Consider the following 17,623-nt stretch of genomic DNA (forward strand, 5'->3'; position numbering starts at 1 on the left):
CTACTACTTTTAACCTATTTGCGGTACCCTTGTGCATGATGGATGGGAGTTCCATCAACCAATCAATGCCAATCAGCTATCGCGTCCCAACAAACAAATTAGAACTTCACAAAATCCTTGAGTACCTGTCAAGTGAGCTTGTATAGGTAACCCAGCTGCCAATGTAAAGCTCCTCAAGGATCTTATGGAAATCAAAGAGTGGCAATGGACTAAGGTGCATGACTTAAACTTATCATATAACAAGACTCTCATGACAAGTGTGGAAGAGCTTAAAAGTAGGAACCTTGCAAGCGACACATTGTCCTAGTGTGAGGATTCTAACAATGACTACGAAGACTATTGTTCCATTAGTGAGAAGAATGAAGAGGAAGTAGAGATAATAGGATATGATAGGGATGGAAGAGTGATTGAGAAAATCAGAGCAAACACTAAATTCCAAGAGGTCAATACATTTCGAGTAAGCAAAGGAGTTGCCAAGGTAGATTGTGATCGAGCATGGCTAGAATGCCTAGAGGTGATAGACTATGCGCAAGTAGTATTAGACCAGTACAATTTCAAGTTGGAGGTGAGCTCTAACAATGACCCCGGAATACCTCAACCACTTGGGACCCAATGCACCAAGGGGAACCTTCCAGTCCACCTAAGGTGCAGGTGGATGAAGGAGAAGAAAAAGAAATAGTCAAAGTCGTTAGAAGCTGAATGATAGAAGAAAACCCAAGACCTGCCCAAGCACTTCACGAAGTACAAAAAGGGTGATAAAATAGTGGTGTTAATGGGAGCCAAACGGAAAGGGCAAGCAAGTGAACCCATTGAAGGACCTTAAGGAGGCCAACTTGGCAAGAGAGGAGGACAAGCCTTGACCAATGTACATAGCAGACAACCTAACTGAGGAGGAAGAGAATAATCTTATGAATCTCTTAAGGGAGTTTGTTGATGTGTTTGCATGATTCTTGGATGAGCTGGGAATAGATTCGAGCATAGTGACTCACAATATTCACATGACCTCCAAAGGAATATTAGTCAAGCAACAACCATATGGGATGAACCCTAAGCATGCACATGTAGTAAAGGAGGAGATTCATAAGCTATTGAAGGTAGGATTCATTTATGAGATAGAGCATATAGATTGGGTGTCACCCATAGTCATAGTCATGAAAAATAATGGGAAGATTCTAGTGTGCATAAACTATAAGAAGGTCAAGGTAGCCACCAAGACACACAACTACCTATTACTATACACGGAGCACATGCTAGAGAGAGTGGCATGAAAGAAAGTCTACAATGTTTTGGATGGCTTCTCATGCTATGCAAGTCCATCTGGATGATAGGTGGCATTTGCCACCAAATGGGGGGTGTTTGCCTACATAGTCATGCCATTTGGATTGATGAATGCTTCTATTACCTTCCAATGCCTCAAAATACAACCGTGCTTCATCCAAAACTAGCACTTTAAGGGGTTCAATGAGAGACCGTATTGCCAACACCATTCAAAGACTATTCTGTAATGTACCTAAGTTTATGAAGCATTGTGATAAGTGCCAACGGACCAAAGTCCCTACTCATAAGGAAAAAATGGAGTTGACCGTAGTAACCATGTGCCAAAAATTCATGAAGTGGAGAATTGACTTCATTGGTCCAATCAGCCTTGTAGCACAATACTCCCAAGTGAAGTACATCATTGTTCCCATAGACTACCTCGCCAAGTGGGCAAAAGCTCAAGTAACTCGCAAAATGATGCTAGGACCACGTCCAAGTTTCTTCGAGAGCAAGTTGGTTAGTGAGCAAGGCATACACTTCATCAATGAGGTGAGTGTTCTAACAAAAGTAATCTCTATTTCATATAGTGACTGGGACAACAAGCTCATGGCAGCTTTATGGGCATATAGGATGGCCTATAAAACAACCATAGGATGATTGACCTATGGAGTTGAAGCTATTTTACTAGTAGAATTCTTTGTTCCAAGCTTGAGAATAGTAGTCCAAGAGAGATGGGAGGGCCAAGAAGCATGGACAAATTGGTTATTAATAGAGCTGGAACACCTATGTGAGTCTTGTTTCATTGCAATCTATGCCCTAATATGTGAAAAGGCATGATGTAAGATTTGGTTTGACAAACATACCAAAAAATGAGAGTTTGGGCAAGGAGACTTAGCCTTGTTGTACTCTGTCAAGGGACACAAGCAATAAATGAAGTTTAGGGGATTGGACCTTTCAAGGTTTGCAATATCAGTAGAATAGGGAATATGAAACTTGAAACCCTAGAAGGAGAGGGCATAGGTTTTTTTCAACAGAAGTTGCATAAAAAAGCATTACTCTCTATCATATCCACTTCATGAAGGTCCAATGATAGAACCATCAATGAACGTGAGGATTGCAACCATAACTAAACGTGAGGAGGTATATGAGGAAGTAGTAGCACCACACCTTGCCATGGTTGCCTAAAGTCTCAAGTGCTATATATGGTCCTCAATCTCATGCCCCAAAAACCAAGGTTCAAAAAAGTTAACCAAAATAGGGGATGAGAAAAACCAAAAGGAAGGGTGCTCAATCCTTGCATGCTCAAATGGTTTATCAACCCAAAGCTCAACTAAGAGTCCATGAGCAACTGCTCATGAGTAAGCTCTTGCATAATGACTCTAAGCTAATCACCCCTGCAAAACACGATGACACAACATCAATCAAACTTCAAACCTCTCAAACCAAGCTTGCCACACCCATTGAGAATCCCTAGGTAAAAATACCATGCATCAACTTGTCTAATTCAAGCCTTAGGTCATTTGCCACCACAATGATCCATTCTTGAAGTGGCTTCCAACATGGCCATGGACACATGGGATGACTCAATAATGTGCATCCAATGATTAGACTCAATTTTCACATTGTTTGCTAGAAGCTACAAAATTTTGGACCTAAGCCGACTTGACGAACCCATTGCAAGCGAGGTATATTCCTTTCTATGTTCTTGGGAGGAATACAAGTTCATTTTTACTAAGACCTCCAATATTGCAAATGAAATGATTGGCAATGAAATTTCATGAGAAGAGGCCTTAAGTCAAAGCTTAGTCACCTCCTACAAGAAAATCAAAATTCCCATGCCACCATAGGAACTTTCTGAACTCCAATGACTAATTGAGTCTGAGTCCAATTTCTTATGCAAGTGGTATAAATTTTCATGGGCTCAAGAAGGTTACCAAATCATGACGAATGTGGAGCAACGATGTGCCATCAAGACTTCCAGACCTATTTGGCCCTAACCTCATTTAGAGTATTACCCATAGCAAGGAATTGGCCATTAGAAGACAATATCATACTCCACCTATACTTGGATAAGATCCTAATGGAGGAGGAACTCCACATTGCAAGTCAACTCAACTCCGGTGACCTCTTGATTGATGTATTAACTTATATCATGTAAGTGGGCATTTGCCCATAGGATATTGGAGCTCCAAAAGAGACACCAAGGAAAAGGGATTTCTACTGCAAGAAAATATATCTTGTAACATCAACAATATTTTGTTTCATTCTTTAGAGAACCACAACAAGGAAAAGAACACCACTAGCAAGAAATCTTCATGTAGCATCATAGTAGATATCTCCCACGAATTTGATAGAATCAAACATAATCTTCAACATCTTCATAGAATCCATCAAAACTAACAAGAACACAAAAGAATACACCACTTTTAAATGAAAATAATCACATACGATTCATCTTCATTGTCTTCATAGTTCTCTCTCTCAACATCTCATAGACAGATACATTGTTTTGCATAAAATTTGGCTATCTCTTGCATATGATCTCTCTCATAATAGTACACTTTCAATAGTACATAAAAGACCTCACTACAATACTCAATAATCACTTATAATAATACTTCTTAGGTCGTGGATACGCCTCCCAAAAGGTGTGTCGGATGCAAAGAGGCACCAGAGACATCATAGTGTCATGTGAGATCTGGCTTCTTTCGCTATTCTTCTATGACCTTTTGTGAATCTTCATCAGCTACTTCTTCACTTCAATTAGCTTTAACAAAGCTTCCATTCATCCTTTTCTAAGACAAGAACACTTCCCAAAACATCCATACATCCAACATAACACTCAACAAAAACAAACAGAACATACCACAGAACAACATGACAACAGAAGAACAGAACTACAAAAGCCACAGAACCTTACAGAAGATTAACAAAGAACATAAAAACCACAAAAACCAAACCAAAATCAATTCAATCTTTCATAAAACTTTTAAGACAACCTCAAACATCTCTCAAAACATCCATCCAACCATCTTAACTACCAAAACAGAAACACAACAGAACAAAACAGAAGAAAATTGGACCTTACAGAACTAAACAGAGAGAATCACAGAATCCTTTAGAACAACATATCCTCATCAAAAACCAACATGAACCATTAAAACATACTCAAACCATTTCAAAAATTTCAAAACATCTTCAAATTTAAACAATCAATCATCACTGAAAGCAACCATTCAGCAACAAAAACAACAAAAAATCAACCAAAAAAAGAAATCTTTTTCACACTCAACATATCCCCACACTTAGAAAGGAAAGATAGAAAGAAAATGATAATAAAAGCTCTAATATCTACTAAAAAGAATATTTCATCCATCACAAGTCACCAACTACTATCATGTCCCCAACATATCAGCTTCATAGAACCTGTATCTAAAACATATATGAAAGGAAAACCAATAATACCAAGAACCATTCCAACATCATAAAACCAAAATAACTCAAACTATTAAAGGATATAAAATTTTGGCATCCAAGTCTTCAACTGCAACCATGTTATAACTAACATCATCAATCTTCACATCTTCATCTTCATTAGTTCCACATGATTTAAAAAAAAAACACATTACCCAACACAAAAGATACCCATATACAAATATAGTTTGAATGGCATGGATCCCCAAAAATTGGAGAGCAAAAAGAAGTTTCCATTAAGAAAAAGATAATACAATCATGAAAAGATCCTCTGCTAAGTAGGATGAAGGTGTCTCTTCTTAAATTGCATACTAAGCTTGAGGCGCTTCAGCGCTTTACTCTCATTAACAAAATACTAATGCACATTCTGGAGGAACTGTAAACAACACATCCTTTCCGATAAGATAATGAACATGGCAGGGAAGGTCTGTGCAAAGTAGTACATAACATCCATTTGAGCAATAGTCACATCCACATTTGGATTGATGGTCAATGGGGGGATACTCTTTCGAGCATTCAGATTTGACTCCTGATGCATGAAAGAAAGATACCAACAAAAATGAGCTGCAAGACGGATAGTGGTATCCTCAAAAGTAACATGCACTCTGGAAAAATGAAGATAATAGTTCGAACATGCTCTGTAGATGTATTCCAGGACCCTGGAATAAGAGGTCAGTCCTATCACAGAATCATGCAACGTCCATTGTCTTCAATGGAGAATGCCATGATCGTAACTAGGAGTATCCATCATTGATTGAGGAGAAATGTTAATATAATCGGAGGGAGAGGGTAATGGAACAAGAGGAGAACATTGTAAAGGGGAATAAGATAAATGATAGAATGAGGGTAAATGAAGTGATAAGGAAGGTGGAAAAGATGGAGAATGTAACAAAAAGGTTCAAAGGGAATCCATTGAGAAAACATAAGGAATATGAGGAGCAGTAGGTGGAGGTTCAGAAGGGGTAGGAGATAATGTGGGATCGGCAATAAAAGGACAAATGGTAAACACAGGGATATGAGGAGATCTAGAAGGGGTAAAAGATAAAAGCGGAATGGTATTAGGACTAGATGAAAGAAGAGAAACATAAAAGGGAAATGATATGCCATAAGAGAATAAGAAAGGAGATTAGCAGGATCCAATGGATAAAAAGAACAACGAAAATTAAGATCTTGGAAAAAGGATTCAGTAAATAATGGATGATCAACAATAAAGCTCAACAACTAGGTTTGTAATGGATGGATATCGAATTTATGAGATACACTCCGGAGACGACAAGGTTCCAAAGCATCAGCTTCCAAAGGTGGGTGCCAAGCATGTTAGCCGTTAGATGAATAAGGTGGAAAATATGGAAAAGCTAAAGCAGAAGACAAAGGCCAAGGCAAAAGTGAAATGGAAGACGAAGGCACGCCAAGAAAAATATGGAAACACAAGAAATACAGAAAAGTCCTAAATAAAGGAAAAAGGTGCACAAGAAAAAGTGTGAGTCAATACTTTTGTAAAAGAGTGCAAGTGCATCATGGTTTAATTTAAAGAGCACCGGGCTCTCACCCGTGCAATTCGTAAATATAGATGGGTGGTGGAAAGGAAGCTAGGAAGATAGAAGGACAATGGGAGAAAGGGCCACGGCCGGCCATGTAAAAAAGGGGATAAGGGGATGATCGTCCAAAAGGGATTTAGGGTTTTGTATATAAAGTTGAAAAGTGAATGAGAAGCTCATTCTTGTGTGTGGCCAAAAGTGGATCTCTTCTTCTTCTTCTTCTTCTTGCTTGCTTGCTTGCTTGAGCTTGTGCTTGAGAGAGGGAGTGTGAGAATGTGAGGGAGTGAGTGTGTGAGTGTGAGGGATCGGGGAGGAGAAGCTCTCCATCTTCTCCTCCCTTCTTCTCTTCTCTTCTCTTCTCTTGTCTTACTCACGGCTATAGAGCTTGGAGCATGGAGCTTGAGGATGGAGCTTGCTTGAAGGTTGCACTTGGATCGTGGAGCTACCAGAGTGCGTGGGAGAGGAGGTAACTCGATCGGCATGGAGGTAAGCTCATTACACCCATAGATATGGATGGTGCGTCGGCTATGTGAGAAGTAGCCTTTAGTGCTCGGCTTGGAATGCTTGAAACAATAAGTCATCCATGGGTCTTGGCGGTTGAGTGAATGCTCCCACATTTTGGTTTCGTTGCTGGGACCAACGGATTCAAGCCTTGAGCATTTGCGCGCTTCAACTCGAGCATTGAAGTAGGGTTTTCCCTGAACCGGTGCTTGAGGTAGATAGATAGGAAGCGAAGGAGTTTGAAGAGGTATTCGATCTCCTTAGCAAGTAGGTTTTTGTTGTTTTGGACTTGGGAAAGCATGATGGAGTAGTGTAGGTATTTTCCTTATAGTTTTTTCTTTCATTTGGAAAGGATAGGAGAAAAACATTGGGACAAACAGTAGGGTTCTCTGTTGCTATATAACATGCTGAAATAGGGAAAAGAAGGGCAAGAAATGAAATTTTGGGTTAAATGTTAGTAAAGGAAGCAAGATTAAGGTGAGTACAGGCTTGGACAAGGTGATAAGGGGCCAAGAGTGGCAAGAAAGGCCACATTGTGCATTGCAGGGTTTCAGGAGAGCAGGAGAGAGGAAGAAAGCTTCGTTGAGTGGATCCGCTTCGATTTAGCCATTCGGGAGTTATTTGCCCAGCCCATGTAATTCTACACCTTCCCCTACATGAGTAGGTTGGATCTGGAGTTGCTCGACCAGTGGGAAGGCCTGCAACGCTCGGTGCGGCGAATTTTGTGAAGTCCGACGAAAAAATGCACTGCGCTCGGCGTGTCCAAGTGATGGCGATTTTGGGTCGAGTCCCAGAATCGGCCCTCGGACCGCTCGGGATTTTGGCCCTTGGCCCATTACCACTCGGACCACTCAACTCAGCCCTCGGCCACTCAGCTCTTGGACAACTAGACTCGGACTGGCCGAATTTGACATTCGGATTCGGCCCTTTCTACTCGGCCCTCAAATGGCCCGAATCAGGCACTCTGCCCCTGCAATTCGGACCTGTTGGGCCGAATTTAGATTTTTGCAAATTTTAACCTAAAGACAATGAAACTAATCGAGAGACCATATAGAGCCGAGACCATATCATAGATCGATCACTAGGTTGAAACTTAGAGTAAGTAGTTCAAAATTTGGCTATAAACAGTCTTTCAAATCACGTATGGCATTTATCGTAACGGCCCTGTGGGCCGGGGGGGACTGTCCCCCCAGACCCCTGTAGAGGGGGCTCTGCCCCCTCCACACCTCCCCCAAGTAGGTTGGAGAGAAAACGCGCGCCATGACATGTCCTGCAAAATAGACCCTAGTGTAGTAAGGGCTCTACACAAGCATGGATTCTCACTTGCAAAAGAGCAACTAAAAGCCCATACCCAAATAGAGAGAAATAGAGACCCTAGAACCTCAATGGGCCAATCTAGCCAACAAGGGCAAAAAGGCCACACTGTAAAAACACATACGTGTTGCATTCGGACTAAGCGAAAAGCAACAACATTAAGCTACAACAGCAAGAATGACTAGATATGACAATCCTGACGATAGATGCTCCTTGAATAGCACTACACTGACGATCCAAGACATCAATGGAGAATCCACATCTGGTCGTGCAGTTGGGGACTCAAGGGCATTTGTCAGAAGGCTTAAATTTACAAGCCAAGACTCGAAAGACAAAGACATAGTACCATCTGCTTATCTTAGGGTCAAACTCACCGCGAAAAGAGAGCATACTATCGATGCTCTAATTGATGAAGGAGCAGATTTTAATATTTTGACCTATGAATCATGGACCCTACTAGGCTAACCAAAGCTCACATCGACTAATGCAACTCTTAGCCCTTACGGGGGACACCCACAAGCACTCATAAGGAAGTGCAAAATCCTTGCGACAATTGAAACTGAAAGCTTGCCTATCCTATTTCATGTTCCTCCAAATAGTGCTAATTGCGGAAAGGAAACCCTCCTAGGAAGACCCTTCAAAAGGGCGACCAAGTGTGAGGCCGACTATGTAGCGCAGAGGATACACCTGACACTACGGGGTGTGAGGATAGTCACAACCTTTAGCAAGGGTGACCTCATTGAACCTCAAGGGAAAGGCAAGAAAGGTACTAACATAATAATCAAGCCTACTAACGAGGGTAAGAACTTGTTTGAAGAGTTGATATAAACATAGGTTGAACAACGAGAACCAGTGAGTGAGGCCATGTCTGAAACAAGAAGGTCAGGAGACAATGCCAAGGATGGGATTTGGACTTACAAATATCCTAGAAGACCCCAAAAGAAGCCCAAGCCTTGTCGACAAAGGCATTGATGGAGGGTCAGCACAACGCCATGATGGATATCCAAAGCGTTGCTACATGCTCAAGGGTATTACGCAGGTAACTGATGGATTTGGGTGCTAAAACCCCCTGCTAAACCTCCTTTGTCGACTGAAGGCCAGATCGTATCAAGAGCAAAGAAGCGTAGGAGGAGTTCTAAACAAAAAACCAAGTCTCGAGTCAAAAGCATTGGAGTGACCGAGCTCCTCACGATTGAAATAAAGAAACCAAACGGACCAATCAGAGGGTAGATCCTTAGCCTAGCGTGCTTGACAAGTAGATATCAGATATAATCGTTGAGGATACGCAAAAGCCAGTAGTGCCCAAGGAGCCTTTGATTCCCCAAGAGGATAACATGCATCATAGGCACAACATTGCTCATGGCAAGGTTAAATGCTCAACAAAGCAAATGGTAAAATCGTCTAACAGCCACGAGCAAATTTTCTAGCCAATGTCGGAGCCACTTTGGAGTCCCAAGTCTCCTACACCCTCTTTCCCTAAACGGACACAGGAAGCACGACAGCAGTCATCAAGTGTAGCTGCTCAATCCCAATCTCTATCTCCATCTAAGCTTCCAAATGTCCAAGAGGTGGGACATGACACCATCCGTAGCTCTCAGCCCAAGGATATGCCTGTGCAACCTAATGTGACTAGATCAACTCATGCTCGATCTACACAAGTGAATGCTCAAAGGGAAATAAAAGACCTGACCACTTCCAATCGCCCTAGGGATTTGACATTGCAATTAAGGGAATTGGTTGAAGAGCTAGACTCTCCAAAAAGAGAGGCAGTTGTACCCTCATGACCTAGCAAGGCTATTCAGCAGGCCACGTCTATGCCCCATGAGGACACACTAGAGAAATAGAATGCTGAGGCCCAGCTAAGCACATCAACGACTGACCTAGTTCAAGGTCCTGAGTCTTCAAGGGATACACCTCGATTGCCTAAGAAAAAGAAGAGAAAAGAAAGAAAACAACAACGGCAATTGCAAGTGGCTGAAGACCCCAATAAGATTGAAACCAAGAGTGCCGAAGAGCTGAGGAATAAAGCATCGAGACCATCCACCAATGAACCCATTGATGTCTCTCCTAATAGCGGTGAAACCTTAGACACATCTGTGTGCTCTGAAAAATCAAAGCAACCATTACCATCAATGGTTTCTTTCAATACTCAATCCACCGACAATAGAACTCACATTGACCAATCAAGAGTGGATACAACATTGTCACAACAGGGTGACAATTTTATACTAGTCACATCCAAGGAGAACCATGACGCAATATCAAAGCCTCAGGAGAAACATGGAAACCCCGAGAGCATAAGAAATCCTAGCATTGACCAATCTTGCTCATTTAGGCATGAGCCCCCAGCTATGCTAAAGCCTAGGCAAACTCCTAGAAACTTGCATGAGATACAAGCAAGGGTGCCATTCGAGATACAGACTTAGCTGGAACTAGCCAAGAGAACTCTTTGGCTGATAAGGTTCTCACTATAAGGAGGAGCTATATGTTGCAAGTAGACTCGAACAAGGTACCATGATACTTGACGTTGCAAAATACCTGATGTTATTAAGAAGGCTACCCCGAGTATTGGATGCATGTGCCACACTCCAGTACAATCCTGAGTTCTACAATTGGTTTCTATCCTCGTGAAGTGACATGCATTCGTAAATATCCATATAAATAAACAATGACTTTTGTGACCATGAATAGATAAGATCAACACACAAGCAATGATAGTTAAGCACTGGGAGAAGAGTTGGATTTGACAGGTTGAGCTCCTCAAGTCCTCCTCACACCACACATTTAGAAGTCGTGTGACCATTCCCGCCTCCAGGAGGAGAACATGCAACCTTCATTATCGCCATATGAAGCTCTGATCAACATCTCTGATGGTGTAGATGGGGCACCGTCCCTTTCTATACACCTTTCCCCTTTTACGGTCTATCCTTCCAGGGATGAGCCCTACTCCACTCCATGACAACTAGTCCATGCAACTTAGCATAAGCCAAGATCTGCTAATGGCGAAAGGCAAAATGAACATCATCATGGGGGCCATCCCTCTACAACAAACACTGCATGCCTCACCTCTCCCCTCCTCATCATATGCGCTTGATAACCCACTGTCTAATCCCTTCCATGCGAATAGTTTTATCCTGTCTCAAGGCCTAATCCTTGGTTTGCATTTTGCAGGTCCCCCTACGGTAGCCAACATGGAGCACCCAGTGTAGCTGGCTTGCAAGGATGCTGTCTGCCGTTGAAGGGAGCATGCAGCATAAGCTCCTTTGCCGAAATGCTACGTACTTACCCTTAAAAGGTATCCAAAGAAACGAGGTCCCAAGCGACACCGCCCCAAATGTAGGCCAAAAAATCCCTAGGCTAGGAGAATAGAAGCTCAAGGGAGCACATGGGGTGTAGCAACACTAGCCGTGCGGGCCCCCACCAGACGTTCGAGCACCAGGTGCTCGAAAGAGGAGAGGGCAGCTCGAGACAAGCAGGAATTTGATGCATTGTTCAAAAGCATTCTGGAAATAGTTGCGGCCAGGGACTACACCATTCAGGTCCCGGCCGACATCTTCCTTGCCCAATCTTACAGGAGCCCCTCACCAGTAGAGCCTCAGTTGCCCGACCACCCGGACTCGCCCCGCCTCATGCAAATAGAGTAGCCCCTATGATATATAAGCAGCTTAACAAAGGCCATCTTGCCCATAACTTTTTGTCTTTAAATGGTTAAAGGGGCAGGCTCCCCACCTATATACACTTTCCTTACCTATTGCTAATATATGCCATGTCTTTAACAAGCACCCGAATATGCATCGCAATCAGCATCATAGGATTTTGATAAAGTAATATCTTGACATGATTGCATCTATTCGTTGCACTTGATGCATGCGACTTGCATATACTCTCATGAAGTGACAAGTGGATGCAGGATGACGCAGGTCTTCGTGCGAACGTGTTCAATGCCCAAGTCACCGCAAGACCACCAACCTCACAAAGAGTCGCGACAAAGCCACATTGCTAGAAGCAAAAATCACCCTTGCGAGTGCCCACGTCGCATGGCCCAAAGCATGATCTTAACCACTTCCTCTTTCTGGGTTACACTCTACGCCGGGCACTCATGGTAGCTATTACCACAATTGTAGCAACATCACACGTTCCAAAGAGGGTTGCAATATCTCAAGTGTATTTCCCCATCTCAACAACTACTTCGCTAACAACGAGGCTAGGGCACAATCATCATTGTAATATCCATTTCCTGAGCCTTCGAAGCTTGACATTTCCCAACCCATTGAAAGGTTGATAGCTTCAACATATTGCAATGGTTGTACTCAGGTAAGTCCAAAAAAAGAAAGAAAGAAAGAAAGAAAGAACAAGAAAAAGAAAATGGAAAAGGAAAAGAAAAGAATGAAAAGATAAGAAGCACCCATGATCACAGCACAACACCTAGGGGTCCTCAAATCAGGTATGTCCAGTGCCCTTGGTCGGCTGGCTTCATCCCTAGTCCCCTCACCCTTTCGCATCACCCACAATTTTTCAGGGCACATCAAGGGCAGGACATACCTAGGGAGCTTGTCTCGCCTATGGTTAGACCTGTCACCCTGACCCATTCGCACGATTCCCTCTTGCACTCTGCCTTAATACCATTGCAATCAATTGTGGTAAGCACTGCATGAATGGCCATGAAAAGTACACCGTCCTCATCAAGTCCAATAGCTCCCAGCTATCGAAAGTGCGGTGTCCCTATGTTCAATTATGCTACGTCATGCAGTCACAATGCAAAGGATGTCTCATACACCTTCACGTGTACTTCTTCTCAACATGGACAACTTTGCTTCATCCACACAATATTACGAGAAACCAGTTCGCTATCTTCTAACTACGTAATATCTACGTATGCACGAGCACTCATATAATATATGCACCGAAATATATACATAATTTGGGTCCTCAAGTGTAGGACAATACTCTCATCTTGCTTAGAGTTCGACCTGTCTCCCAAACTAATTGAACTATGTCTTGTGCACGATAGAGAAAATTAGCACTACCCCTAGGGAGAGACCATCTATGAGAGGTTTTCAATTACAGGTATTGAAGACTCCAACAAAAGTGTCATTCGCTCTTCATCGACACCCAACTCTGAATTCTTATTCTTATCATCCTGCAAGCCTGCCAAGAATCGTCAGGTGCAGAATCCCCAACCAACCAACACTTGTGCTAGCCATTAGTGCAATCCCCAACAAAGCACAGCCCTACCACCAACTCCAACAACCCTACCACCAACCACCTAGGCCACCAACATGCCCCCAATGACCTTCCTCCACACCACCACCAACACTCCTCCACGGCAACCACTGATGTCCCTTCCACCCACATCTTCAGTGCAGGCCAAAGCCTACTACTTGCGACAGTGAGTGCAATGGGACTGGCACTCATCTAGGAGAGGGTAATGTTAATCGTTAGACGAATAAGGTGGAAAATCTGGAAAAGCTAAAGTAGAAGAAAAAGGCCAAGGCAAAAGTGAAACGGAAGACGAAGGCGCACCAAGAAAAATATGGAAGCACAAGAAATACAAAAAAGTCCTAAATAAAGGAAAAAGGTGCACAAGAAAAAGCGTGAGTCAATACTTTTGTAAAAGAGCACAAGCGCATCATGGTTTAATTTAAAGAGCGCCGGGCTCTCACCCGTGCAATTTGTAAATATAGACAGACAGTGGAAAGGAAGCTAGAAAGATAGAAGGACAATGGGAAAAAGGGCCTAGGCCACAGCCGACCATGTAAAAAAGGGGATAAGGGGATGATCGCCCAAAAGGGATTTAGGGTTTTGTATATAAAGTTGAAAAGTGAATGAGAAGCTCATTCACTGGTCTCTTCTTCTTCTTCTTCTTATTCTTGCTTGCTTGCTTGAGCTTGTGCTTGAGAGAGGGAGTGTGAGAGTGTGAGGGAGTGAGTGTGTGAGGGTGAGGGACCGGGGAGGAGAAGCTCTCCATCTTCTCTTCTCTTCTTCTCTTGTCTCGCTCGCAACTATAGATCTTGGAGCATGGAGCTTGAGGATGGAGCTTGCTTGAAGCTTGCACTTGGATCGTGGAGCTACCGGAGTGCGTGAGAGAGGAGGTAACTCGACCAGCATGGAGGTAAGCTCACTACACTCGTAGATATGGATGGCGCGTTGGCTATGTGAGAGGTAGCCTTTAGTGCTTGGCTTGGAGCACTTGAAATAATAAGCGGTCCGTGGGTCTTGGCGGTTGAGCGAATGCTCCCACAAAGCATGTCCTCCACACCAAGATATCTGCTCATGATAAGTCTTCAAACTTTTTGCTAGCAGAAGCTTAACTGAATGCACATACATGACAGCTTGCAAGATCACATCCCCCACATAAACATTCAAGTCCTCCTCATCAGGGATTTGCAAATGGCCTGTAAGATACATGAAAGATAACAAGTGGACCTCATGGGAAACCAGCTCATCCAAAAATCTATCAAATATAGTTCTCAATAAGTCTATAGACCACAAATTTGACCACCCATCCTCTAGAGGCTCCAAATCCACATTGCTTAAAGAAATATATAGGGCAAACCTTTGTTGATTATATTTGATCCAAAAGGATGGAAGAGGAGACACCAGTTCAGTATAACAGATAAAATCTTGTTGCATGCAATCCATACATTGCTGAAGGCGGTTCACTTTAGCAGAAAACCCATCACACAGTTTAGCTTTATGTTGCAACTGATCAAGCTCCTCTTTGGAAGACAAAACAGAAGATATAGGAACTGGAGGAGGAATAGAAAGAACAGCCACCTTTTGGTGAAGTTCTTCAATAAGTTTCTTTTGGGACTCTATAGTTTCCTGGGAGTGCTGCAACTGACCCTCACTAGTACCAAGTTTACTAGCCAAAGTGACCATTTTCTCAATTCTTGTCTTGCTCACGGCAATGGAGCTTGGAGCGTGGAGCTTGAGGATGGAGCTTGCTTGAAGCTTGCACTTGGATCGTGGAGCCACCGGAGTGTGCGGGAGAGGAGGTAACTCGAACGGCATCAAGGTAAGCTCACTACACCCGTAGATATGGATGGCGTGTCGGCTATGTGAGAGGTAGCCATTAGTGCTCGGCTTGGAACGCTTGAATCAATAAGCGGTCCGTGGGTCTTGGCGGTTGAGTGAAAGCTCTCACATTTTGGTTCCGTTGCCGGGACCAACGGATTCAAGCCTTGAGCGCTTGCGCGCTTCGAATCGAGCATCAAAGTAAGGGGTTTCTCCCAAACCGGTGCTTGAGGTAGATAGGTAGGAAGCGAGGGGGTTGAAGATGGTATTCGATCCCCTTGGCAAGTAGGTTTGTTGCTTTCTGAGATTTATGTTGTGGAATGGAGTAGCATAGGTATTTATTTTGTGATTTGGATGCATTTAGGGTAGGAAAAAACAAAGAAAAAGAAGAAAAAAACAGGCAAACAACAGGGTTTTCTGTTGCTATATAACAGGCTAAAATAGGGAAACAGGGGACCATATTGTTCTGTAGTGCTAGGAAAGGACCTTAAGAGGCATGGGAGGCCAGGACAGACCTCAGTTCCTTGGGTTGCCTTGTGAGAGAGAGAGAGAGAGAGAGAACTTCTGGTTCACAGGGCGAGGAAGCGCTGCCCCGATTTCTAGGCGGCGGTGATTCGTGCTGCTCCAGGTGAGTCTGGTGTTTTCCAACAAGTGCCTTGATCAGATCTAGAAAGTCTGTGGTGATTTTGTGCACTAGGCAGTGAGGAGGGGTCAAACGCACTGGAACCGCGCCCGCCGCCGACGCACTCGGACCAACTCACTGTGGTCCGATCCCCAGAATCGGACCACCCGAGTTCGGGAGTCGGACCGTCCGATTCCCAGAATCAGACCAGCCCGATCGGACGTGCCACGTGGCACTTGGACCAACCCGTCCGATTTTGAGAATCGGACGCTCGGACCACTCGGACTCAGACGCTCGTCCGATCGGACCATCCTGTCCGATCGGACCACTCGGACCAATCCGTCCGACTCGGACACTCGGACGAGTCCCAGAATCGGACCAGCTCAGAATCGGACCAGCCAGAATCGGACCACCCTCTCCGATTCGATTCCCAGAATCGGACCACTTGAAAATCGGACCACTTTTTGATCCGACTCCTAGAATCGGACGTGAGCAAAATCGGACCACTGGGCCGATCGGACCAACCCAAAATCGGACGTCCGATTCTGATAATCGGACTCCTGAAAATCGGACATCTGAGAATCGGACAGAAAATTGTCAAAATCGGACTTGAATCAAGAAACCAAACATGGCCTATCAAAAAGTAGATCCTCAGCCTAGTGTGCTTGACAAGCGGACATCAGATGCAGCCATTGAGCGTGCACAAAAATCATTAGTGCCCAAGAAGCCTTTGATTTCCCAAGGGGAGAACAAACATCATAGGCACAACATTGCTCATGGCAAGGCTACTCACTCAACAAAGCAAATGGCACAATCATCTAATAGCCTTGAGAAGATCATTCAGCGAGTGCCAAGTCCACCCAAGAGTCCTAGATCTCCTATGCCCTCTTCTCCCAAACAGACACAGGAAGCACCACAGCAGTTGTCAAGGGCGACTGCTCAATTCCAATCTCTATCTCTATCTAAGCTTCCAATCGTCAAAGAGGTGGGACATGATGCCATCTGTAGCTCTCGACCCAAGGATATGCCTGAGCCACCTAATGCGACTAGATTAGCTCATGTTCGATCTACACAAATGAGTGCTCAAAGGCCAACGAAAGACACAACCACTTCTGATCGCCCTAGGGACTTGACACCGCAATCCACCAAGGGTAGCCAGCCCACTAAACTAGCTGCTACTACTTCCAATCACAGATCACAGCAGTCACAGCCCTTGGCCGTGACAATACCCTATGTGGAACGTGTCCTTAGTAGCTTACCTATGGAGGAGGTGTCGCAACCAAATCCCTTGACAACTCTAGCACTTTCAAAGTGCCTAAAGCCTAGGTTGGAGGAGTTAAACACAAGGGAGTTGGCTGAAGGGCTAGACTCTCCGAAAAGGGAAGCAGTTGTGCTCTCACAACCTAGCGAGGCTGTTCCGCAGGCCACAACTAGGTCCCATAAGGACACACTAGAGAAGGGAAATGCTGAGGCCCAACCAAGCACATCAACGGTCGATATGGCCCAGGGTCCTGAGTCGTTGAGAGAGGCACCTTCATTGACCAAGAAAAAGAGGAGAAAGCAGAGAAAACAACAACAGATGCAGGTGGTTATGGACCCAAAGAACATTGAGACGAAGGGCACTGGAGAGCTGACGAATAAAGCATCAAGTCCATCCACCAATGAACCCACTGATGCCTCCCCTAATAGCGGTGAAACCCCAGACACATCCGTGTGTTCTGAGAAACCAAAGCAACTGTTGCCATCAACAGTTGCTTGCAACACTCTATCCACTGACAATAGAACTCACATTGATCAATCAAGAGTGGATACAACACGGTCACAACAGGGTGACAAGTCTATACCAGTCACATCCGAGAAGAACCATGACAAAATAAGAGCAAAATCTCAGGAGAAACGT

This window comes from Lygodium microphyllum, chromosome 27 (assembly GCF_053477565.2).
Source record: "Lygodium microphyllum isolate KBCC chromosome 27, Lygodium_microphyllum_v1.1.10, whole genome shotgun sequence".
In the NCBI taxonomy this organism is placed as follows: Eukaryota; Viridiplantae; Streptophyta; class Polypodiopsida; order Schizaeales; family Lygodiaceae; genus Lygodium; species Lygodium microphyllum.